Below are 26,327 nucleotides of genomic sequence, written 5' to 3'. Positions count from 1 at the left end.
AGTCCCACATCGGGCTCCCTGCATGGAACCTCCTTCTCCCTCTGCCTGTGTCTTTGCCTCTCTCTCTCTTTCTCTCTCTCTCTCTCTCTCTCTCTCTCTGTGTGTGTGTGTGTGTGTGTGTGTCGTGAATAAATAAAATCTTTAAAAAATTATAGGAATTTAACTTTTCAGAAGGAATAATGCTCTTCCCTATTTGTTACAAAATACCCTATTTCCTTTCTCTACACTACTTTCATCATGGTCCCATGTTCAGGTTCAATGTAGTCACCCCGTGTTTGCCTCACTTCCCATTTATTGTGTAGTGTGCTCCATCAAGGCCGACTGAATCAGCTTCAGTTTTCATGTGTCTAGTGTAGGACATGGCTCATGTTAAGTACTGGGTTAATGAGTAAATTTATTCAGAATGAATATCATGTTGTGCTCAGGAGCTTCCCACTTGAGCTCACTGTTTAAAGCTTGTCCAGGGAATACACTCATGGCAAACTTTGCTTCTATCTCCTCACCTTATTTGTCAATATTGAGTTTCCTTTTCCAGCCATCAAAGCAACTTCCACGTTTCCACACAATCTGAGTATACTACATCCATTCATTGAGAGAAGAATTTTAACACGTCAGTTGTCCTCCAAGCAGCACAACAAGATGGAGAAGAAAAGGCCGTTTTTTTAGGAAGGCTTCCCCAGCGAACCCATACCATGTTCATCTCTAGTTATATTTGAGAACTCAGGAAGATATTCAAAGTAACAATAACTGGATTCTTCACCAAATCAATTAATTCCCCTTCTTTTTTTTTTTTTGAATCATCCATAGCCTTTTTTTTTTTCCAGGTTTCCAAATAATTCATATATGTCACAAGTGTTAGGTAACATTTTATGTTGATTGAAGTGATTGAAAGCTTTAGGGACCTTCTGATTCAAGCAATGAAATGAAGAGGGGATACTTGTGGGTAGAATATTCAAACTAATGTGCAGGATAGCATCATCTTTATTCAAGAGAGCTTGCAGGACCAGTAAGCTAATACAGACTCTAGAAATGCTTTCATCTTTTTTGAAAAAAAAATTATCCCAAGATCCTCATGAATCTAAAATAGCAACAGTGCTACTTACTTACTATGTTAAAGACTAGATTTGAAGGAGGTGGGCATGATAATATATCACAGTGCTGCTCCAAAAATCATCTAGAACACTTTATATACTACAGCTAAGAAAAAAGAAATATCCTTTAGAAAGTGAAAGATATTGTTTCTTTTGTCATGACTTGTGCCCACAGACATGCATATATACACACTTACTCAAATGGCAATATATCTGCAACTGAAGATGTCTCAGCAGAAATCTAGGTGGCCATTAATTAACATTTGAAGCAGAGATCATGCATTAGATGTATCTTCCCTCCATTGTTCTAATGACACATATGATTTCATCAAGATTAGTGACTCTGCGTATTTGTTTTCATATTCTCATTCCTATTTTTCTTTAATTTCCTCTGGAAACTAAGATACCACTAATGGGTAATTGGTGATGCCCAGAAAGGAAGCTCAACCAGTGCAATGTGGTTGAGGCAAAGGATGAAAAAAATAACATTAATGTGGCTTGAAAGAATAGAACTGATTATCCCAGAAAACTTTCAGGAAGTCAGGTCACTCTTCCTCTTTACAAAAATAACGTAAGCATTAAAAACCTGCTTTATTTCTCATATATTTATTTATTTAGTTGATATCATTTTTCAGTACATATTACTTAATTGTTGGCATACAAAACCCTCTTTTACCAAACAGTCTCTATGTGAGAAAGAAAAATGAAGATTTGCCATGTGCTTTATTTCAATTTGGAGGTGGAATGTTGGATTTTGCTGACTCTATGCAAGTTCCTATCCAGAGCCTAGCTCCACAACTGGTAGGTAGTTCAGCTGACAATCCTCTACTAGTCACCCATTCTCACCTACCCAACATAATCATCACTTTTTGCCCCTTGCTTCTCCACAGTTCATTGATGCAAGCAAGAGAAATATCTTCTTAGCTCTTAAAGAATGTTTCAGGCAAAATATTCCTTAAAGGCACTCTTTTTTATTTCAATATACACCAGTCAACCTCTAAATCCCTATCAAACACATGAGAACTTTATTAGCCTTAAATAATTGTATTTCAAATATGATATACTCAAGTAGACTGTAAACGCTTCAAAAGCAGCAAGCACATCTTAAGTAATGACCACCCATCACCGATAGATCATGGCAAAATGCTAGCAACATTGTAGGAAGTTAGTAGCTATGCCTTAATAGTTTGCCTGTCAAGTTATGCTTAATCATTTCTTATCTATTTTATTTTGAAACAATTGAAACAATCTCACACTTACGGAAAAGTGTTGGATACTGTAGAAATAACTCTCCTTCTCTTAACAATTCTTTTACTTTTTGAAAGTAAGTTGCCACCAGGATACCCAACTCAATCATCCCTAAATGCTTACTGTCATATTCTACAAATAAGAACATTCTTCCTTATAGTCACAATACTACCACCAAAACCCAGGAAATTAGAACAGATATATCATTGCCATCTAATTTTCAGTCTTCCAGTCAAGTTTTACAATTAAACTAATAAAGACAAAAATATAGAAAAACAAACAACAAAGAAACCAACGAGACCTAGTTCAGAATAACACATTGCAATTAGTTGACATATCTCTCCAATCTCTTTCAGTTTGGAATTATTTCCCAGTCTTTGCTGATTTGCAAAACCTTGATGTTTTCTCACAATTAGATATCCATTCCATCAGTAATATTGTAGAAATGATGCTGGTTTCTTCACATCAGATTATGTTAGTAATTTAGATTTGTCTCATTCCTGTTAATATTTGCTTTGATCACATTAATAAAGTAGTAACTTTCAGACGTCTCTTTGGTTGTGAGAACCTGTTCAAATGGACATAAAATTGTTTTGGAAAAAAAAATTGGACAATAAAAATTTCTCTAAGCAAATATGTGTATGTTCACATAAAGCACTTTAATTTAGGTAGTATCTTACCTCAAAATGATACCAAAGGCATTGTGCATATATTAGAATAACAATGAAGAAGACTGTTTCCTGTATACCCCATTCATCATCACTACCTGAGATTTCTTCATGAAATAATGGAGAGGTTTTGCCGCCAATAGTGGTGATGATGATAGCAGTAGGGATAAAGGGGGTAGGAGGAATTGGAGTGTGCATGGAATAAAAGATCTCTAGATCCACTCCAATATGCCCTTCAAAATGTTTACTGCTTATGTTTGAAATGCAGCCAGTCTCTGTGCCCCTAAGTTGGGTCCTCTGGGCCCTCTTGGAAGCTGCTTTCTCTCCTCCAACATCAGCCTTAGAATTCTGTCTGCTGTGGCAAGAAGAGGTAAGAAAGGAAGATATTACACAGTTTAACTTGTGTGTATTTATTATTATGCTTAAAATTAATGTTGGTTGCTCTATCAAATTATATTAAATAATAAAAATATACTATATGAAATATATATTACAGTAGATACTAATATATATCAAATTATATTAATTCCTATCAAATAATGATCACATTTCATAACGAAGGAAACAGACTAATAAAATTATATTCTCTTCTTGTACTTGACACCATAATAAATCTAAATGGATTAAAGATTTACATATGAAAGTGAAATCACCAGTTTACAAGAGAAGTATAAATGGATATAAGCATGGGGAAGTTCCCACTAAGTGTGACAGGCACAAGAAAAAGATCAATACATCTGACTACATAAAAATTAAAATTTCTTTGTGATGAAATGCATTATCAGTAATTAAAAGACAATATAGGAAAATGTTTGCCATGTGTTTGAAAAACAAAAATCTAGCAACCTTATTATGTAGATATATTTTCAGAAACCAATTTGTAAAAAATATTAACTCAAATTGGAAAGAAAAATGGCCTAAAAATATAAATATGCAATCCCCAGAAGAAAACACAAGTAATTCATAAATGCGGGCAAAATCTCAGATTCACCAATAATTAAAAATAAAATTTAAGGAATAAAATACTAATCTTAGCCCTCATGTTGTCAGTGATGAATAAAGAAGAATATCCTAGGATGGGTAAAGGTATATATTTTCTAATTTGTCTCTAAACTTGTGTTACCTATATATATTGCTTTAAAAAATATATATATATATATATTTTTTTTTTAATATATATTGGTTGTGAATTGTATGAGTTTTTGTAGGCAACAGAAATAAAAAATTAACTCCTTTGACATTAAAAAGTGGTGTTTGTTTCCATCTACATAACCTGTTCATCCATATTAAGAAAAATAGCTGGTTGAACACAATAGCAAGAACTGTACATTTGCCAGTGATGATTCGTTATATATATAGCTACATGATAATGGCTATGAAGTGATTAATAATCATGCCTAGGAAATGATGTTCTGCTTAACATGTACTCAGGGAGTATTGTAGTGGTAAAAAAATTAAATACAAATTCCCCTGTTTCTTTGTATTTATTCCAGTGCCAGAATCTTCTGATGACCATGACTTTACAATGCATTTTAGATCCCCTTCAGTAGTCATATTTTCCAGAAGATGTTTGCCCATAATCCGCTATTTACATTTCCAGATCAACTTCAACATCATTTGATCATAATCTTGAAAAAAAGATTTTTATCAGAATTGAATTAAATTTATATATTAATTCAAAGAAAATTGACATCCTCAGAAAACAATTGCCCATATCTCAGGTCTTATTTGAGCTTCAAAAAATTTGTGTACAATTTTATTCATAAAGATATTACATATTTCTTGCTATCCTTAGATACTTTAGTTTTGTTTCTATTATATTTTAACTGATTACTGTCAAAAGGAATAAAAAGGTTTTGTAAATTAGTTTTTAAATGGCTTTGTGCAAAAAGCCCTCCATCCACCCAATTGGTTACCCTGAGGTATAAATATGCAATAAAAAAATCGAACATTGACAATTTAGCCTGCTTTTTCTCATGATTACACCTCATTTTTGGTTGTTTTCTTCTAATGTCTAAGCAGGCTCTCAAAGGATAATGCTAGATAGTGACGGTAATGGTGAGATTCATGTCTTATTCTTTATTTTAATGAAAATTCACCCACTGTGATGCAGGTCATGGTTTAGTTTTATTATTCCCATCCTATGAAGAAAATATACATGATCATTTCAAAAAGTTTTTCAACAGGAATGCTATGAAATCTTATCAGATGTCTTTTATATCGATTGTGTGAGTCACATGTATTTATTTAACCTATTAACATGACTAGCTATATAAGTAGTTAAGTAGATTTCCTAATATTAAAACACTTTTAATGAATTTTACATAATCATGTTTTATGTTTTTTAATGTAACACTGCATTGTAGTTGCTATAAATGTTGATCATAGAATATATGTTCTTTGCATTGTCTCGTTTCTTTGGCACAGTTTCAATGCCCAGGACATTGCACAAAATTCTTACATGATCGTTTTATGAAATTATTGAGACACAGAAAACTTACCCTGATGAGACCCTAGATTGGCAGTAACATCTTGTTCTATCAGCAAGTTCCTATAAGTCTTGGCCCATTCTTTTACTCTTTGACCATACATTTCAGATGGAGTCTCCATGATACAAATTAATGATCTATTTAGGATAATGAGAGAACTCCTGGATTGAGATGTACTATTTGGTTTATACTGATATGTTCCTTCCAAATTATCCTGGTAGCTTCCAGCAATAAATTTAAAGGAGAACACATTAGTGCCAGTACTCAATATTGGCATAGAAAAATATTTTTATAAACTACTCTGAACGATGAAGAAAAGAAAGTTGGCTAACAACCAAGGCATTGTGTTCCAGAGCTGGAATGTGATTCTGTAATATTTCCATTGTGGTTTTCACTTCTGAGTAATTTGTATAATTTGGAGAGCAGGTCATAAAACTCTATGTGGGGATAGGTTATCCAAGGTAACTTCTCTGTCAAAGGAGAAACAACTTTAGTAATCGTAGACTCATAAGAGATTATGTGTTACCAGTCATTAAAGCTAATAAGGAAAATGGAAGATTGTTTCACATTTATGTACATGTGAATTACATATATGTGCATATGTATATATGTGGATATATCACATATATGTATAATAATATGATATATTATTCATTGGTTACAAAGACACGTTATATACCTAGGCTTAAAGTACTCAACTATTAATGTGATATTAGTGAAGAACAAAGAACAACTCAGCCTCATCTAAAAGCTTGTTTTAATAGAAACATTAACTATTTATATTCTGATACTGTTGTGGAAAAGCCTTACCTGAAAAAGAGTGAGCTGAGTTTGAAGGAGGAGATGAGGTTTGAATTAAAGAAATTCATAATTGTATCAATCCAGGACTGTCATTTGTTACCCTAACTTCTCAGGAACCAACAGTTTGTTATTGGATGCGAGGTGTTCTTATTTAAATATAAACATGAGTCTCAGCTGTAATCTGAAAGTTGAGCTGTGGTTAAAATGTGGGTTGAAAACTGTAAACAAGTTGGGTGAAAATAAATGAGGGCTTCTGACAAAGCTGTTTTAGGCATAACTCTAAAGCTGGGCGACTTTGTGTGTGTTCAGTGTTTTTCTCCTCCTGTGCCCTCTCACCATTCACTGGCATCACCATCTGCACTTCAGGTACTTAAATTCACCCCCGAAGCTCTTATTGCTTTATCAAAACCTTCTTCCAGTTTCTTCATTTGGAAGGTGAATGGGATTCCATGTTAATGAAGCTACATCCTACGCAGGCAAATCTGAGCCAGATAACACTTTAAGGTAATATTAATCATGTTCACACTCTGCAGCAAACCTAGTGCTACCTCTGCAAAGTAAATACATTAATTTCTTATGAAATAACAACAACAAAAAGATGCTCTTGCATTTTAATAGAATTTAAAACTATAAATTAGAAAGCTGTAACTCAAGAGGCTCTTGGGTGGCTCAGCAGGTTAAGTAACCAACTCTTGGTTTCAGTCAGGTTATGATCTCAGGGTCATGAGATGGAGACTGCTTAAGAGTCTCTCTCTCCCTCTCGCTCTTTCCCTCTGTTCTCTCTCTCTCTCTCTCTCTCTCTCTTTAAAAAGAAAAAAATAATTGTAACTGAAGTGGAGGAAATAGAGGGTTAACCCAGATGTAGACTTGGTTCTCAATAAGGAGGGGTAGGAAGTGTTTAGGGCAGAGTCAGGAATCAGATTCTTGTAGAATTCTTCAAATCCCATCACATGTTGGTAACTTCATCAACCCATTTTCAAAAAGTTGGATCTATAATTTTATTTTCTTTTGTTTTCATAAGTGTGATAAAGATACAGATTCCTCAAGAACAAAACAATAATCATAACTCAAGCTACCCCTTCAAAATTGATAGGAATTTTTTCTATCTTGTGGGTAGAAGCAGTGTGGCAAGTGGCTAACATTTCAACTATCCTGATAACAAATGACCATTCAGGGCAAGAATGAGAAGCCCAATACATTTCTGTTGCTTTATTTCACAGGGAGAGAGAAACAAATATTTTATACCAGCTTTTTTCATATTTTCATGAAGGAACAATTACATTTTTCTACCATCTTGATAATTTTATCATTTTTGGGAAAATTGAGAGACATAACAAAAGCTGATGTCTTGAAATTATATAATCAGGATGTTCCAGCTCAAAAAAGAACAATACACAATCTTTTGCCCTTCCATAAATTGGAATCAAATGTTCCTACAACTAGAGAGTATCAGAAACTCTTAAATACAAAATGTGGAGTGAAAAAAATAAATAAATAAATAAAATGTGGAATGAGGAAGTGAGTTGTTATAATGAGAGTGGACTCAAAGTGGTATAGAGAGGAGGGCATGCTAAGAAGCATAGGCCACTTAAAAAGGGACCATGAGAATAGTTTAGAAAGGCCCCTTAAAACTAACTTAGGAAGAGTTGACCAGCCATCCAGCTGAATGATTGGAAGAAAGAGTCAAGATGATGCTGAAAATGAAAATATTATAAAGTTTAGAAAATCAAATTAAAAATTCCAATTATTTCCAAATATACTTATTTCCCAAATTATACATTATACATACACTGATATTGGTGTCATACAACTAATAAGTTTGATGCTTCATTTCAAACTACAACATATTTCTCTCCATTCTCAGTCTATCTTCCGACTCGTTCCATTTTCATCTTTCTTCAATCACCCTGATATTTATCTGCCTTGTCATTCCAAATGAATGTACGCTGCAGTCATCTCTGATTGGCTCAAGAATAGTGAGAAGGGAGGAAGTCAATCCAGTTTGGGATCTCTGACTAAAATGTCATTTTCATGGCATTCTTCATTTGAGAGCTTTTAGGAAGTGCAATTCTCAGCATAATGCCAACTGGCTGATCTCTGGTCCATGGAATTCTTCAGGAATGAGATTTGGAAATTCAGGAATACAGCCACGTGGCTCGTGTTCCCTTAAGACCATAATGAAAGAGCAATTTGATTTTGGGGTAAGAGAAACCAAAAATAAACTTTCCTACATTCCTATTACTAAGTGTTAATTATTACATTTGGGGGGATATGACTATTATCACAATAGTGAACTTGCAAAAGGAGAGTGTGAGAAGAAACAGGAGCTGTTCTAAATAAGTAGGCAGAGGATGTTTATGTAGGATATTCTAGCCAAAGGCAAATAGAAGTTTCTCAAAATGTTAAATATGTGTTCAAAACCATAAGAAGGCTGAGAAAGTATTTCCAAATGGAGACTGTGGGAGAGAAGAGTGCTGGACAGAATAGGAGAATAGAGCTAATTTTTTTTTCATTTTTCTTTTGTTTATCTCATTTCATTGAGATTGAGTCACATTTGAGATTTCCCCCCTGTAATGCATGTGCAAGGGAAATTTTCCTCAAATAATCCGTATGCTTTGGATATGATATTCTCAGAACTAAATAGGTTCTTAGGGTGGGAAGCTGTGCTTCAGAATGCAAGGACACTGAAAGGATTCATCCCACTGAGATAGAATTGATGATTTATCAAGAGACAGGGTTCACTTTCCTCTCCACTTTCTCCTCCACATTGTGAAATCAAACTAGGATTACGGTAAGACTTTTTTTTTTTTTCTCTCCTCAATGCAAATGTCAGCAGACAGTGTCAAAAAAACTAATTTCTATATGTGGCCAGCCAGCATAGTTAATCCAGTGTGTTTAGAAGACAGACAGACTTGGAGAATCCTACCTCCATTCTTTATCAGCTGTGGGACTTTGGACAAAGAACTCTACATCTTGGTGCCACAGCATCTCATCTATAGAATGAGAAGAGTAACGATGCTTATCTCCTGTGGCTGTGGTGAGCATTAAGTAAAATGACTTGGAGACAAGTGTTGGACACTGAACTGGTATATCCTAAGTGATCAATAGATGGGAGTTATCATTATTGTTGTTATTATCATTATAATTATGGAATTTGTGTGACTTTAATTATTAAAGTGAGAAATGAACAGTATTTTCTCACATCCCAATTCCTTATTATATTATAGCTTACTTTTTTCCAAGGAACTCAGAATGTTGCATCAATAGAACTTTCTTAATTCTAAGTAGTTTTTATTTAATTGTGAAATATGAACTTTTTGCAGAGGAATATAATTAAAGTTCACTTTATAAGCATATTTTTTTATTCAAGGTTTAATAAAAATCTTCCTGGTGTTATAAATCTCTAGTTCCAATTTGCAAAAACCGATCAAAAAGCAATTATCATAAAAAGCCAGTCAACAATATGAACTAACATGAATTATCTTTTACCCAATTATAAGTGGGTGATAGATGATTTAATATAAAAATCTTATACTTCTTTTTATCATTTTGTTATCATTCTTTTTATCATTCTGTTATCATTCAGTGACAACCAAATTTAGAGTGTCAGTTCTGTATAATCATTATTTTTTTAATTCATAATTTTTAAAGATCTAAAGCCTGTTCAGGACATCGATAAATGTATGCCAACATTTGTATGTATATATTTTTATATTATATATTAAATATCATATTTTTTCTAATGTATAAAATAACTTAAAAAGAATCTTTATATTTCTATATGGTTCCTTTACAGTGACAGCTATGGCTCAGTTATTTTTAATATATCATCTCTGGATTGTTATAATCTTTCCAATATTTTTACCTCTGGGATTTTCATTAAGAGCTTCAAAACAACTGAGATGTGTATCTCATTTTTTTTTCTTGTCTATGATATAGAAGAAACACACAAATGTTCATTAAAGGAATAAATAAGTGACTGAGGGATTAGCGAATGAATAAAAGAATATTCTCTTCTAGTGCTCTAAGTCTGTTTATGTCTTAAAATTATTGACTTCCTGCCTCTTTCTTGCCCACAGTGGCCCAAGAGACATAAAGAAATATCCATACTCAAGAAGAAACAAATGAAGTAATTCTTGAATTTTTATTTAATTTTAATTTTTTTACAATCTACTCAGTTCAGCAATGGCAGTGCTTATCAGAAGGTAGCCATTCACTGAGACCACATTTGCCATCTGTCATAGCACCCCCCACCTCTTGCTCTCCTCAGGTTAGGCTGTTTCCTTGCTTTGCTGCATCTCCCTCAAGGGGATGCTATCTGGTTCAGCCCTGCTTTATCATTTTGCAACACCCAGTGCTTTTCCTAACCTATCTTGAATGGTTCAAAAATCTATATGTGCAAACCCAAAGTCACACATCAGGGAGGTATATGACTTCATTGTTCAAAAGTTAAGTAGATGTTAATTCAATTTACCATTACATGATGGCAGTATGTATAGGGATGCGGGGTGGATGAAAATAAACATTTCATGGATGAAATGTTGGCTAACATTTCTCAGGATACTTTTCATCGTTTTTTTTTAAAGATTTATGTAAATTTTTAGAGGGGGGATGCAGGGAGGGGCAGAGGAAGAGAAAATCATAAGCAGACTCTATGCTGAGTGAGTCTGGAGACCGGCTTGGAGCTCAGTCTCATAACCCTAAGATCATGACCTGTCCAACCAAGAGTTGGACACCTAACTAACTGTACCACCCAGGGACCCCTACTTTTCATCACTTAAATATAGTATGTTCAATTTCTCTATTCATATATATAGATTCCATCCCTTAGCTAGTTGCTATTATTATCTACATTTTATTTTCTCATTTAGATAAAGGGTGGGATCCTAAGACTGATATTCCTTTTGATAATAATTGAATGGGCTGCATCTTAGTGTTTCATCATTGGTGCTTTCTGGATTCCATGACACAAAGGAAAAAATAGCCACATGGAACATGAAGTCCATTTTATTGATAGCTACTGCACACTCAATACGCCTTCTCATGCAAGACTTCTCTGGAAAGACTGGGACTCGGGCTGAACTTGAAAGTGCTGTTTCATTCACCCTTTATTTGAATCAGGAACAATTGGCCTGTAGGTGAGGTTCCTAGTCCATTTACCCAGCTACTCAATGGCCCATGCCGTGGCCCTATGGCAAAGAGGAAAGGAAGGAAAGGCACCTCTGTTTGGATGCTGGAAGCAATGAGAGGTTTGCCTGGCATACCTTTTAATACTTACAGCATGGTAATTCTTCCAAAATCCTGGTGTTTGGTCAATAAAAGTTTCTCCATGGGCAAAATGACCACATAGGATAGAAGCATCCTTCCCACGCAGCTCACGATTATTAAGTGCATACTAAGTGCTAATCCCAAGTTCTCACCTATCAACTCACTTGCATTATTTTCTTTAATCCTGATAAGATCTCTAAGAGATAAATACTCTCTTATGACTTTTTAACAGATGCAGAAGTTGAGGCTCAGAGAGTTAAACAACTTGACGAAGGTACCATGCTTCATAACCATCAGAACTAGAATTTTCATTCAAGTCTGGCTGACTGTGTGTGCTATTTCTAAACATTATGATGCATGCTCTGTTTGGCCAATGGTTGTCAAGAAACTATGTGGCATGTCATTTTCCTTTTGAATATTTCTACTGTGTCCACACTGGCAAATCCACTACTTTATTTCATCATTTGACAAATACATTGATTAAGGATCTCCTGTTTGACAACTACCACATGAGGCCCCAGGGAACCAAGATTGAGCAAGGGAGAAAAGAATCCTGTTCTGGAATCAATCTGAGAAGACTGAAAATCAATAAAATAAAACAATAGCATTCAATAATTGTTTTCCCCATAATGGGAAAACACAGGTATCATCTGGGTACTTAGCAGTACTACCCTTTGTATCAATCCACTACGCTTGGAATTCATCATTCTTAAGGTTCATAGAATATTGTTTCTTTAAACACTTGAATAACCATGCCAGGTACTGAAATGATATAAAGATGATCTCTTCTCTACAAAAAACAAAAGTCAGTTGATGAAAGAGAAACACAGAACAGCATTCTAGGAGAAATATTAGAAAGGAAAAACAACCAGTTAACATGAACAAAAAAAAAAAAAAAAAGAGGTTTTGGTTCTAGAGGTGAAAATGGAAGGCTCTTCCTGATAACTTCTGGATTTCATGCATTTCCTAGAGAAATTGTGTTTAGTAGACATGGGAATCGGGAAATTTACTTTCTATTCCTATCTTGGCCACCAGGAACTTGGTCAAGTAATTTAACCTTCATATACCCGGTTCCTTTGTAAAATGAGAGGACTGTATAAGCAGATCCTAAGTGGGCCTTCTGGCTCTGATGTACCATGATACTAACTATTCAAGAAAGCTGATTAAGTCATCATTGTCACTGTTTCTTCATACAGTGGTTTAAGCTCTAACTACCTTTTTATATAATAAGCTTTCCCTCTGCCTGGATTAGAAATATCCCTACTGAAGCATTTCTGGAACTTCTCAACAAGTCAGTGTCTTAGCATTCCAGGTTGCTTTAGCCTTCATGGTTCCATGTCCTGAAAAATATCTACCTTTCCTATCTTACATGCCACTACTCTATCAAAAATCAACTAACCAAGTAAAGGATAAATATTAGTTCTAATCCACTTAGTAATAAAAATTCCCATTTTTCTAAAAATATAGAAATTCATAGGAATTCTATAAATATTAAAGTTATAAAAACCCTTCATCCCACTTAGATCACAACTGTAAGCACATACAGCTGTATATATCAATCAACCTCAACCAGGGATGGTTTTGCATCCGGGAGACATTGGGTGATATCTGGAGGCATTTTTGGGTATCACACTAAGGGTGCTACTGGCATCTAGAGAGAAGCTGGGAGGGCTGATCAACATCATACCATGCACAGAATAGCCTCCTGCAACAAAAAATTATTCATTCCACAATGTCAATAGTTCTGAGGTTAAGGAACTCTGGTTTAGATGGTACCTGGACTTCTAATAGAAAGCCATTATTCTAGACCATGACAAAATGCATAACAGATTTCTTCACTCCCCTCACCCAAATTTATTATTAAGAAAGTCATGACCCTGTTCTGATGAAGCTCTCCTTCTCCATGCTTTCCTTGGACAAAGGTCAATGTTGACTTCTCTTCCTCTCTTCCATCACAATATTCATAAAAGTAACCTGATTGCCAGCATCTTTTACCAATATAGGACACAGGATGAGAGGGCCAGACCCTCATGAAAGATTCCAGAATAACCAGGGAAACCTTAAGCTGAGAGTATCTTTCCAGCTTCTCAAACCAAGGCAGATCCTGATAGCACTACCAGCTAGAGAGGGTGTCACAGTAATCAATTTCTATTCCTAGTACCATACCGATTATATTCCTATACAGAGTAGTAGTGAAAGGCAGAGTCTAGAGTCAGAGGTACCGGGTTCAGATTCTCTCTCTTCTGCTCCCTCTTTATTTTTAAGATTTATTTATTTATTCATGAGACACACACACACACACACACACACACACACACACACACACACACACAGAGGCAGAGACACAGGCAGAGGGAGAAGCAGGCTCCCCACAGGGAGCCCAGCGCGGGACTCAATTCTGGATCCCAGGATCACACCCTGAGCCAAAGGCAGACGCTCAACCACTGAGCCACCCAGGGGTTCCTTCTGCTCCCTTTCTGTCTAGTCTTGGACACATGATTGTACTTAATCTCTGCACCCCAATTTCATCATCTTTAAAGAGGGATAATAGGTGTGTCTGGTGGCTCAGTTCATGAAACATCTGATTATTGATTTCAACTTAGGTTGTGGTTTCAGGGTTCTGAGATTGAGCCCTATGTCAAGCTCCTTGCTAGGCGTGGAGCCTCATTAAAAGTCTTTCTGTCCCCCCTCCCTCTCTAATAATAATAATAATAATAATAATAATAATAATGTATAATAATAATAAAATGCAAGAAAGATAACAGTAAACCTCCCCTGGTGAATTATTGTGAGGATGAAATGAGTTAATATACATAAAGTGTAAGCCATAGGTACAACTTACTTAGCAAATCTTTCTCTGTTGGAGCAATTCCTTTCATGTTATGGTGTCCTTGGTCCTCAGCCATTCACGCAAGCTTTCTAAGAGTCAATAGCATCAAAACTTGTGGAATTTTTTTCCTTTGAATTTTAGGTGGTTTTTTAAAAAATTTAGGTTTTATTTTTTAAAAAGATTTTATTTAATTCATGGGAGACACACACAGAGAGAGAGGCAGAGACACAGGCAGAGAGAGAAGCAGGCTCCATGCAGGGAGCCCAATGTGGGACTCCATCCCAGGACTCCAGGATCATGCCCTGGGGGGAAAGTAGGTGCTCAACTGCTAAGCCACCCAGGCTGCCCCTGAATTTTAGGTTTTAAAGTATACCTCCGGCGATGGGGTGGCGAGGCAAGGTGGTAGAAGAGTAGAGTCCCCAAGTCACCTGTCCCCAACAACTTACCTAGATAACTTTCAAATCATCCTGAAAACCTACAAATTTGCCCTGAGATTTAAAGAGAGATCCGCTGGAATGCTACAGAGAGAAGAGTTCACGCTTCTAACAAGTACAACTTGTTTTTAGCCACTCTGCACTGAGCAAAATGACTAGAAAGAAGGACTCACTACAAAAGAAAGAATCAGAAATAGTACTCTCTCCCACAGAGTTACAGAATTTGGATTACAATTCGATGTCAGAAAGCCAATTCAGAAGCACAATTAGAAAGCTACTGGTGGCTCTAGAAAAAAGCATAAAGGATTCAAGAGACTTCATAACTGCAGAATTTAGATCTAATAAGGCTGAAATTAAAAATCAGTTAAATGAGATGCAATCCAAACTGGAGGTCCTAACGATGAGGGTTAATGAGGTAAAAGAACAAGTGAGTGACATAGAAGACAAGTTGATGGCAAGGAAGGAAGTTTAGGATAAAAGAAAAAAAGAATTAAAAGATCATGAGGAAAGGTTAAGGGAAATAAATGACAGCCTCAGAAGGAAAAATCTACATTTAATAGGGGTTCCAGAGGGCGGAGAGAGACAGAGGACCAGAAAGTGTATTTGAACAAATCATAGCTGAGAACTTCCCTAACTTGGGGAGGAAAACAGGCATTCAGATCCAGGAGATAGAGAGATCCTCCCATTAAAATCAATAAAAACCATTCAACTCCCTGACATTTAATAGTGAAACTTGCAAATTCCAAAGATAAAGAGAAGATCCTTAAAGCAGCAAGAGACAAAAGATCCCTAACTTATATGGGGAGAAGTATTAGGCTAACATCAGACCTCTCCACAGAGACCTGGCAGGCCAGAAAGAGCTGGAGGGATATATTCAGGGTCCTAAATGAGAAGAACCTGCAGCCAAGAATACTCTATCCAGGAAGGCTCTCATTCAGAATAGAAGGAGAGATAAAGAGCTTCCAAGATAGGCAGAAACTGAAAGAATATGTGACCACCAAATCAGCTCTGCAAGAAATATTAAGGGGGACTCTGTAAAAGAAAGAGAAGTCCAAAGAAACAATCCACAAAAACAGGGACTGAATAGGTATTACAATTACATTAAATTCATATCTTTCAATAGTAATTCTGAACGTGAATGGGCTTAATGATCCCATCAAAAGACGCAGGGTTTCAGACTGGATAAAAAAGCAAGACCCATCTATTTGCTGTCTACAAAAGACTTGTTTTAGAACTAAGGACATCTACAGCCTGAAAAAAAAAAAAAAAAAGGTTGAAGAACCATTTACCATTCAAATGGTCCTCAAAAAAGCAGGGGTAGCAATCCTCATATCCGATAAATCAAAGTTTATCCCAAAGACTGTAGTAAGAGATGAAGAGGGACACAATATCATACTTAAAGGATCTATCCAACAAGAGGACCTAACAATCATGAATATTTATGCCCCTAATGTGGGAGCTGTCAAGTATATCAATTAATAACCAAAGTTAAGACATATTTAGATAATAATACACTTATACTGGGAGACTTCAACATGGCTTTCTGTAATTTACAGATCTTCTAAGCACAACATCTCCAAAGAAACAAGAGCTTTAAATGATACACTGGACCAGATGGATTTCACAGATATCTACAGAATTTAACATCCAAACGCACCTGAATACACATTCTTCTCAAGTGCAATGGAACTTTCTCCAGAATAGATCACATTCTAGGTCACAAATCAGGTCTTAACTGATACCAAAAGATTGGGATCGTCCCCTGCATATTTTTAGACCATAATGCTTTGAAACTAGAGCTCAATCACAAGAAGAAATTTGGAAGAAATTCAAACACGTGGAGGGTAAAGACCATCCCACTAAAAGATGAAAGGGTCAACCAGGAAATTAGAGAAGAATTAGAAGGATTCATGGAAACTAATGAGAATGAAGATACAACCATTCAAAATCTTTGGGATACAGCAAAAGCAGTCCTGAGAGGGAAATACATCACAATACAAGCATCCCTCAAAAAACTGGGAAAAATTCAAATACAAAAGCTAACCTTGCACCTAAAGGAACTGGAGAAAGAACAGCAAATAAAACCTTCACCCAGCAGAAGAAGAGAGTCAATAAAGATTTGAGCAGAACTCACTGAAATAGAGACCAGAAGAACTGTGGAAAAGATCAACAAAACCAGGAGTTGGTTCTTTGAAAAAATTAATAATATAGATAAACCATTAGCCAGCCTTATTAAAAACAAAAGAGAAAAGACTCAAATTAATAAAATTATGAATGAGCTTTGTGCAGTGGCAGTATCATAGCCAATGAGGTTTATCCGAGGTACAATTATTGCTAATTGAAAATAAAATCACGAATGAAAAAGGAGATATCAACAACAATACCAAGGAAATACAAACAATTTTAAAAACATATTATGAGCAGCTATACTTCAATACATTAGACAATCTAGAAGAAATGGATGCATTTCTGGAAAACCACAAACTACCAAAACTGGAACAGGAAGAAATAGAAAACCTGAGCAGGCCAATAATCAGGGAGGAGATTGAAGCAGTCATCAAAAATCTCCCAAGACACAAGAGTCCAGGGCCATATGGCTTCCCAGGGGAATTCTATGAAATGTTTAAAGAAGAAACCATACCTATTCTACTAAAGCTGTCCCAAAAGATAGAAAGAGATGGAATACTTCCAAACTCATTCTATGAGGCCAGCATCACCTTAATTCCAAAACCAGACAAAGACCCCACCAAAAAGGAGAAATATAGACCAATATCCCTGATGAACACAGATGCAAAAATTCTCAACAAGATACTCGTCAATAGGATCCAACAGTACATTGAGAAGATTATTCATCATGACCAAGTGTGATTTATCCCTGGGATGCAAGGCTGGTTCAACATTCATAAAGCAATCAACCTGATCAATCATATCAACAAGAGAAAAAACAAGAACCATATGATCCTCTCAATAGATGCAGAGAAAGCATTTGACAAAATACAGCATCCATTCCTGATCAAAACTCTTCAGAGTGTAGGGATAGAGGGAACATTCCTCAGCATCTTAAAAGCCATCTATGAAAAGCCCACAGAAAATGTCATTCTCAATGGGGAAGCACTGGGAGCCTTTCCCCTAAGATCAGGAACACGACAGGGATGTCTACTCTCACCACTGCTATTCAATATAGTACTAGAAGTCCTAGCCTCAGCAATCAGGCAACAAAAAGAAATAAAAGGCATTCAAATTCGCAGAGAAGAGTCAAAATCTCCCTCTTTGCAGATGACATGATACTGTACGCAGAAATCCCTAAAGACTCCACCCCAAGATTGCTAGAACTCATACAGCAATTTGGCAGCGTCAGGATACAAAATCAATGCCCAGAAATCAGTGGCATTTCTATACACTAACAATGATACTGAAGAAAGAGAAATTAAGGAGTCAATTCCATTTAAATTTGCACCCAAAAGCATAAGACACCTAGGGATAAACCTAATCAAAGAGGTAAAGGATCTATACCCTAAAAGCTACAGAACACTTCTGAAAGAAATTGAGGAAGACACAAAGAGATGGAAAACTATTCCATGCTCATGGATTGGAAGAATTAATATTGTGAAAATGTCAATGCTACCCAGGGCAATTTACACATTTAATGCAATCCCTATCAAAATATCATGGAGTTTCTTCAGAGAGTAGGAACAAATCATCTTAAGATTTGTGTGGAATCAGAAAAGACCCCGAATAGCCAGGGGAATATTAAAAAAGAAAACCAGAGCTGGGAGCATCACAATGCCAGATTTCAGGTTGTACTACAAAGCTGTGGTCATCAAGACAGTGTGGTACTGGCACAAAACCGACACATAGAGCAATGGAACAGAATAGAGAATCCATAAATGTGTCATCAACTCTATGGTCAACTAATATTTGACAAAGCAGGAAAGCCTATCCACTGGAAAAAAGACAGTCTCTTCAATAAATGGTGGTGGAAAAATCGGACATCCACATGAAGATGAATGAAACTAGACCATTCTCTTACACCAGGCACAAAGATAAACTCAAAATGGGTGAAAGATCTAAATGTGAGACAGGAATCCATCAAAATCCAAGAGGAGAACCCAAGCAACACCCTTTTTGACCTTGGCCACAGCAACTTCTTGCAAGATACATCTATGAAGGCAAGGAAAACAAAAGCAAAAATGAATTATTGGGACTTCATCTAGATGAGAAGCTTCTGCACAGCAAAAGAAACAGTCAGCAAAACTCAAAGACAACCTACAGAATGGGAGAAGATATTTGCAAATGACATATGAGATAAAGGGCTAGTATCAAAGATCTATAAAGAACTTATTAAACTCAACACCAAAGAAACAAACAATCCAATCATGAAATGGGCAAAAGACATGAAGAGAAATCTCACAGAGGAAGACATGGACATGGCCAACATGCACATGAGAAAATGCTCCGCATCACTTGCCATCAGGGAAATACAAATCAAAACCACAATGAGATACCACCTCACACCAGTGAGAATGGGGAAAATTAACAAGGCAGGAAACAACAAATGTTGGAGGGGATGTGGAGAAGGGGAAACCCTCCTGCACTGTTGGTGAGAATGTGAACTGGTGCAGGCACTCTGGAAAACTGTGTGGAGGTTCCTCAAAGAGTTAAAAATAGATCTGCCCTACGACCCAGCAATTGCACTGCTGGGGATTTACCCCAAAGATACAGATGCAGTGAAACTCTGGAACACCTGCACCCCACTGTTTATAGCAGCAATGGCCACAATAGCCAAACTGTGGAAGGAGCCTCGGTGTCCATCGAAAGATGAATGGATAAAGAAGATGTGGTCTATGTATACAATGGAATATTACTCAGCCAATAGAAACAACAAATACCCTCCATTTGCTTCAACGTGGATGGAACTGGAGGGTATTATGCTGAGTGAAATAAGTCAATTGGAGAAGGACAAACATTATATGGTCTCATTCATTTGGGGAATATAAAAAATAGTGAAAGGGAATAAAGGGGAAAGGTGAGAAAATGAGTGGGAAATACCAGTGAGGATGACAGAGCGTGAGAGACTCCTAACTTTGGGAAATGAACAAGGGGTAGTGGAAAGGGAGGTGGGCGGGGGGTTGGGGTGATTGGGTGACAGGCACTGAGGGGACACTTGACGGGATGAGTACTGGGTGATATGTTATATGTTGGCAAATTGAGCTCCAATATAAATAAATAAATAAATAAATAAATAAATAAATAAATAAATAAACTGTACCTCCACCTCTAAGAAAATTATATTTTAATAAAATCTTACTAGCCTTACATAACTTCATGTATACTCCTTTTCTGGCAAATGAAATCAACACAATTAGAAGGTAAAAGCTATTTTTTAAACTATTTCTTCCTTGGATTCACAGAAATTGTCAGGAATTTTAACACTTGCCCACAGTGTAATTCTTCATGCTGTCATCAGTGCTACGAGCATATCCTGCATTAAATCTTTATCTGAGGGCAGCCCCGGTGGCTCAGCAGTTTAATGCCACCTTCAGCCCAGGGCATGATCCTGGGGACCCGGGATTGAGTCCCATGTCGGGCTCCCTGTGTGGAGCCTGCTTCTCCCTCTGCCTACGTCTCTGCCTTTCTCTGTGTGTCCCTCATGAATAAATAAATAAAATCTTAAAAAATAAATTATTTATCTGAGCTAAGAGATCCTACATAATAACGTACATCTCTTGATTAATAACTCTGTTAGATGGTGTGTGGCAAAATGGCAAAAGTCAAAGGGTCCTTACTGGCTCTTTTCGCCAAATAATTGGGCTGGAAAGCAGATATCACCATTCCCCCTGGTCTTACTCCAAACTCTGTGATTAAAGAGCTTGCTGTTTTCACAGAAAATTTAGGTGTTAACGAGTTCATCTCAAACATCCACAGAATCAAATCTTAGAAATAAATAAATTCAATGCTAACCCAATAGGAGTTTATCAACAAAGGCCCTGAAATAATGTGCCTGAAATCATTTAATTAAGGAGAAAAAAATCAGCAAATGAATTATTTCCCATTAAAGATAAAACCAAAAACTACTTGAATCCAGAATTCCCGTTTAAACAAAGTGAAATTATGTCCTAGAAAAATAGAAGGTATTTGTTACTAGAACAGCACAACTGTGAAAGGCTTGTGAATACATATTTTAATAATAAGGAGGTGAACCTGAATCTCTGCAAGCTAATGGATAATTCAGAACAGAGGACTGATTTTGAAAGATAGCTTAAAAATGTAGGTTTTTTTCTTTAGTAAACTTTAATCAGCTGTGCGCATCTTTTTAGTTAAAATTGGTTTTCTCTTAGCCCACCCCTCACCAAAAAAAAAAAAAAAAACCAACAACAACAGAGAGCACAATCACATGCACACAAAGGAGCCCCCGACTCCCAACTGCTACTCAAGAGAGCCAGGCTCTATCCTCCCCCAGAAACAAACTTCTTTGTGGGACTATTGTAACATTCTCCAGACATATAATTTCAAGAGCACTGTCATTAAATCAATGTTCATAAACAAACAAAAAAAAACACTTAAGTCGACCCACAAAATAGTTCAGTTACATAAAGTATTTTGCAAAGAAATTAATACTACACTTCAGTTTGTTCGTCCTTTTGCTTCCTCATCGAGCTTTGAGAGCATTGCTAAATAAAGCAGTTTCCACAAATGAACGTTTTATGTTGGGACACAACTTCAGCAGTACATACTCACTTTGATTAAAATGATTGGTTTCACTGGTGGACATTTCCCAACTTGCAGGCATTTGTTTTCATCATTGTGGCTGAAACAAATATTTTGTTAGGCCTTCCTTACCAACTCGCCTTGCCACACATATGTAATATGAGAATATATTTGGTCATCTTCTCTAATGGGAAAGCAATGGGAAATATGCCGAGGGAAAGCACCCTCGGCATATTTGCATAAAGTCAGTGAACCTTTTAAGGTGATACAGAAAATTCTATATCATCGTTTTAAATATCAGCTTCCAGTTAGGCTGGCTACTTCTCTGTCAGCCCTCCTGAAAGGGTTTGCCTATCATTGTGTCAGATATTTTGCAAATCATGTCAATGGTAGGTACCAGCATGGTCTACTAATAAGGAGATCTATCTCAAGAGGAGGATTGGCTTCATCTGTGTGTTAGAACTGTGGGATGGGCGAGGATCAGTGATTCAGCAAGCAGATAGCAGAAGACCTAATGAAAAATCCGCTTTTGATGAGAGATACAAGCGGTAACCTTATGTAAAAATCGTCTTTAACCTCCAATTAAAAGTTAAAGTGCATTTAGCATTTAAGTTTCTAGATTCCTGAAGGCATCACAAAGTTTGATTATGATATTATATTATGATGTAGTCTCAGTACAGGTTTTTCCGCCTTATACCTAATATCTGCTTCTGACATGACTGGGCATACCTGATGAGTTAGCAGGGCCAGTCGCCAAGAAATCTGTGAAAGATCTAAAACTTTCTGGGAGGCCTCTTACACTTAGGTAAGAAGGAAACCACCCAGGATGAACCTGAATTAGTAAGGAGATCTTTGGCAGTGGGAGAAGGATCTATCTTAATACACCTGGCACTCAAATTTTCCTTCGACCTCAGCCCTACCTAGACTTATGGTGAGCAGAAGTATCACACAAAAAAAGCTAAAATAGCTCTCCTACAGACCCCTGCTTGATCTAGCCTCACCTCACTTTCTAATCTTTTGTTACCTCCCCCCATCCCATTCTTTAAGATCAAACCATATCATATCTTCCGTGCACCAAATTCTATCAGGTAATAGTAACTTTACTCTTATTGTTGAGATCACTGAAACTTCTTTCCCTCAGGCTTCCCCCAACTCCCTTCCTCAAAGCTAAGCACAATCCCTAAGGCTTCTAAGAAACATCTTCATGCTGAGAAGAATGGTGTTCAAGAAGACAGATTCAGGAATCAAAGGAAAGCTCCAATAAAACTTGGGTACTCTGTGACTCTGACTTCATCCACCCTCCCAAGTAGGCAGGGTCTAAGGTCTGGCAAACTAGGGTTGTGTTTTTAAAACTGGGTTGTATTTTTTTTAAAGATTTCTGATGGGGGTGCCTGGGTGCTTCACTGTTGAGTAACCCACTCTTGGTTTTGGCTCAGGTCCTGATCTCACAGTCATGGAATAGAGCCCGTTGTCGAGCTCTGTGTTCAGCGTGGAGTTTGCTTCAGATTCTCTCTCCCTCTTTCTCCCCCTTGTGCTTGCCTCCCTCTCTCACTCTCTCTCTCAGATAAATGAATAATTTTAAAAAATAATTAAAAAAATAAAAGGATTTCTTTTTTAATATTTTATTTATTTATTCACGAGAGACACAGAGAGAGAGAGGCAGAGACACAGGCAGAGGGAGAAGCAGGCTCCATCCATGCAGGGAGCCCGATATGGGACTCAATCCCGGGACTCCAGGATCATGCCCTGGGCCGAAGGCATGCACTAAACCACTGAGTCACCCAAGGATCCTCAATAAAAGGATTTCTGATATAGAATTTTCTTTCTCCTTACCCTTTCTTCCTCCCTCTCTCTTTATCAGAAAGCTATGTATTAGACTTAGAACTAAAACGCTTCTCACCTAACTTCTTTCTAATTCCCAAACTAGTTCCCTTAATAAATGATGATACAGAGCCATTACATTTTTGCCAATTTAAGGACGGACATTAGAAATTATGTGGGTCAAGCTAGGAAAACTGAGGGCCCAGGAGTTCGAGTTACTGGCTCAGAGTTGCATATTTAGCTGCTGGAACTCAGGTTGACATTCAAAGGTTAGTTCATTTGCACTTTTAGCTTTCAGTTTAAAGAAAGAAGGGTGAAGTGTCACATTATGGAATTAAGCTGAGTTGACCTATAATTAAAAATCAAAGTCACGTCACCCAGACCTATCTACTCTGCTTAACATTCATGACCATCACAAGTGTATCTCATAAATTACAATTATTTCTTTGGCCCCAGAAATCAATTTGGTAGATAGATGCACCATTTATATACAGAACCCCACTTTTACATTTATCTCAGGACTAGATGTGAAGGACAGGGTTAAATATAGCTAAAGGGCATACATTGAGGGAAATGAATTACATACGATATTGCATATCTTACTTTAATATCAACAATAATCTTTCATTTTTCAAGCATATTGCATATAAAGTGGGCATTATGAACTCCTTGCACCACAAGCAAACAACAGAAGCTTATCATATGGCAAATGATGAATGCTCCCACCTCTAAGTTACCTTGGGCATAGTCAGGAGGCGACTGAAAGATGTGTTAAATATCTATCAACACCTTCTGAATCATTGCTATAAAAAGAAGGTAATCATGAAGGCCCTACGCTTGTCTTTCTTCAGGGTTAGATTCACAGGAAAAAAAAATTAGGAGACTTTCTGAGAAATTAGGTAACTTTCGACACTTTGAAATTCCTTCATCCATTTATTTGTTCATTCACATAGTAAACATCTGTTTTAAAAAAGGGAAGGGAGCTATAATATATCAGATACTCATCTGGGCTCTAGAAATAGATCCAGAATAAAACCCTTCTTGTTAAAGAGTTAAGATTATCTTGGAGAAGTTAGAGAAATGAATGTAAAATATTGGGTGTAGATACGAGCTGTGGAGGCTAGTCACAAGTAGAGGGAACTAGTAAAGAGGACTAGTTTGTGGATGAACAGGGAAGGAAGGAGTGTGGTTCTGAGTATCACTGCTGATAATCTACTTAAGAAAGTGGCATAACTCAGGAAAGTCCTTTATAATGAGATGCCATTTCTGCAGAGAAGTGAAGGAAATGAACATGAGCCATGCAGATGTCTATAGGGAGAAGATTCTAGGCAGAGGCAATGGCCCATGCAATGACAGGAACACAGGAATGCACTTGGCTTTGGCATGTTCAAAAAATGTCAAGTGGTCAGTGTGGCTGAAGAATAATAATGTGTGTGCATGTGAAAGAAATGAAATGTTTTTAAAAAAGGAGGAAGATAGATTATTTAGGGTTTTGAAAGCCATAGTAAAAATGCATTACCACTGTGTGGAAAAAAACCAAAAACAAAAGATTTGCTAATACTGGTCTGGGTCGTCTGGAAAAAATGGAACCAAGATAATATATAATATTGTTTTAGAGATAAAGGAATTTATTATAGAAATAAGGTTATGTGATTGTGGAGACCAAGAAGTTTCATGATCTCCTGTCTCTGAGCTGAAACACTGGGCGAGCCAGTGGTATAATTTAGGTGAGTCTCAAGGGCCAATAACCAAGAGCACACATATCTGAGGACAAGAGAAGAGGGATGTCTCAGCTCAAGCAAAGAGAGCATATTCATTCTTTCTCTGTCATTTTTCTCTACTCAGGCCCATCATCACCAGATAACAACCATTTGCCTTAGTGACGATTATCTTCTTTCACAGTTCAAGTTAAGTGCTAATCTCTTCTCGAAAAACCATCACAGACATACTCAGAAACAATGTTTTACTAGTTTTCTGGACATCATGTAGCCCAGCCATGTTACACATAGAATTAACTGTCACACTTCCCAAAGTGCTATAATTTCTAGAAAAATGCAAATTCATAATTTTTAATATACAAGACTTCACAGAGCAACACCATCATTTCATATCATTTTCTGAAAACATTATAATCAGCAACTGTTATTTAAAAATTTAATGTATGGAACTATATTCTTGAATCAAATTCCCTTACTCTGAATCACTGTCTGTTTAGCTTTAATCATTTATTTAAAGTCTCTATACCTCAGTTTCCAAATCTTTAGTGCAGGGATCAGAACATAAGAGCAATCTCATGAGCATAAATGCAAATATATGCATAACAAACTAAATGATAGCAATCACATACAAGATAATGTATTAGAAAAATTAGGTTTATTCAGGAAATGCAAGATTAGTTAATGTTCTAAAATTGATCTACATGATTCATTATATCATCAGAAAAATAAAGATCATACTGTCATCTATATATTTGCAGAAAAAGCAATCAATGCCTATTGATTTTTAAAAATTTATAAAACAAAAAAAATAGACAGAAATGTTCTCAATCTGATAAAACACAAAACAACAGCAACATACAGCTAACACTACAAATGAGACAAGACTGTCCATTATTATTACATTTAGTAAAAAATGTACTGGAGATCCTAGACAATTCAAAAAGGAAGGTTTTTTTTTTTTAAAAAAACACACGCTATCAAAATCAGAAAAGGAGAAATTGAAGGATCATTATTTTCATCTAGCATAATTGAGAACAAGAACATTTAGTAAATGTAATTAATAATTAATTGGAGAAAATTATGGGGTGAAAGATCGTATATAGTTCCTACATAGTAACAAAACTATTAAAGATTCTTAAAAAGGAACTATTTCCTCCTATAGCATCAAAAACATCAAACACCTAACAATAAATTAAACTAGCAACCTGCACGTTACTTCTGGACCAAAAAATTAAAAATAAAGAAATTAGA

The 26,327-nt window shown here is 36.3% G+C and overlaps 1 pseudogene; it reads left to right on the top strand.

Moving 5' to 3' along the window:
• The first annotated feature begins 17,106 nt into the window (after nucleotides 1-17,106).
• Nucleotides 17,107-17,187, top strand: LOC112925566 (U4 spliceosomal RNA; annotated as a pseudogene).
• Nucleotides 17,188-26,327: the final 9,140 nt, after the last annotated feature.

The sequence above is a fragment of the Vulpes vulpes genome, chromosome 9, assembly GCF_048418805.1.
Source record: "Vulpes vulpes isolate BD-2025 chromosome 9, VulVul3, whole genome shotgun sequence".
NCBI classification, from domain to species: domain Eukaryota; kingdom Metazoa; phylum Chordata; class Mammalia; order Carnivora; family Canidae; genus Vulpes; species Vulpes vulpes.
This window is presented reverse-complemented; position numbering and strand designations above follow the sequence as displayed.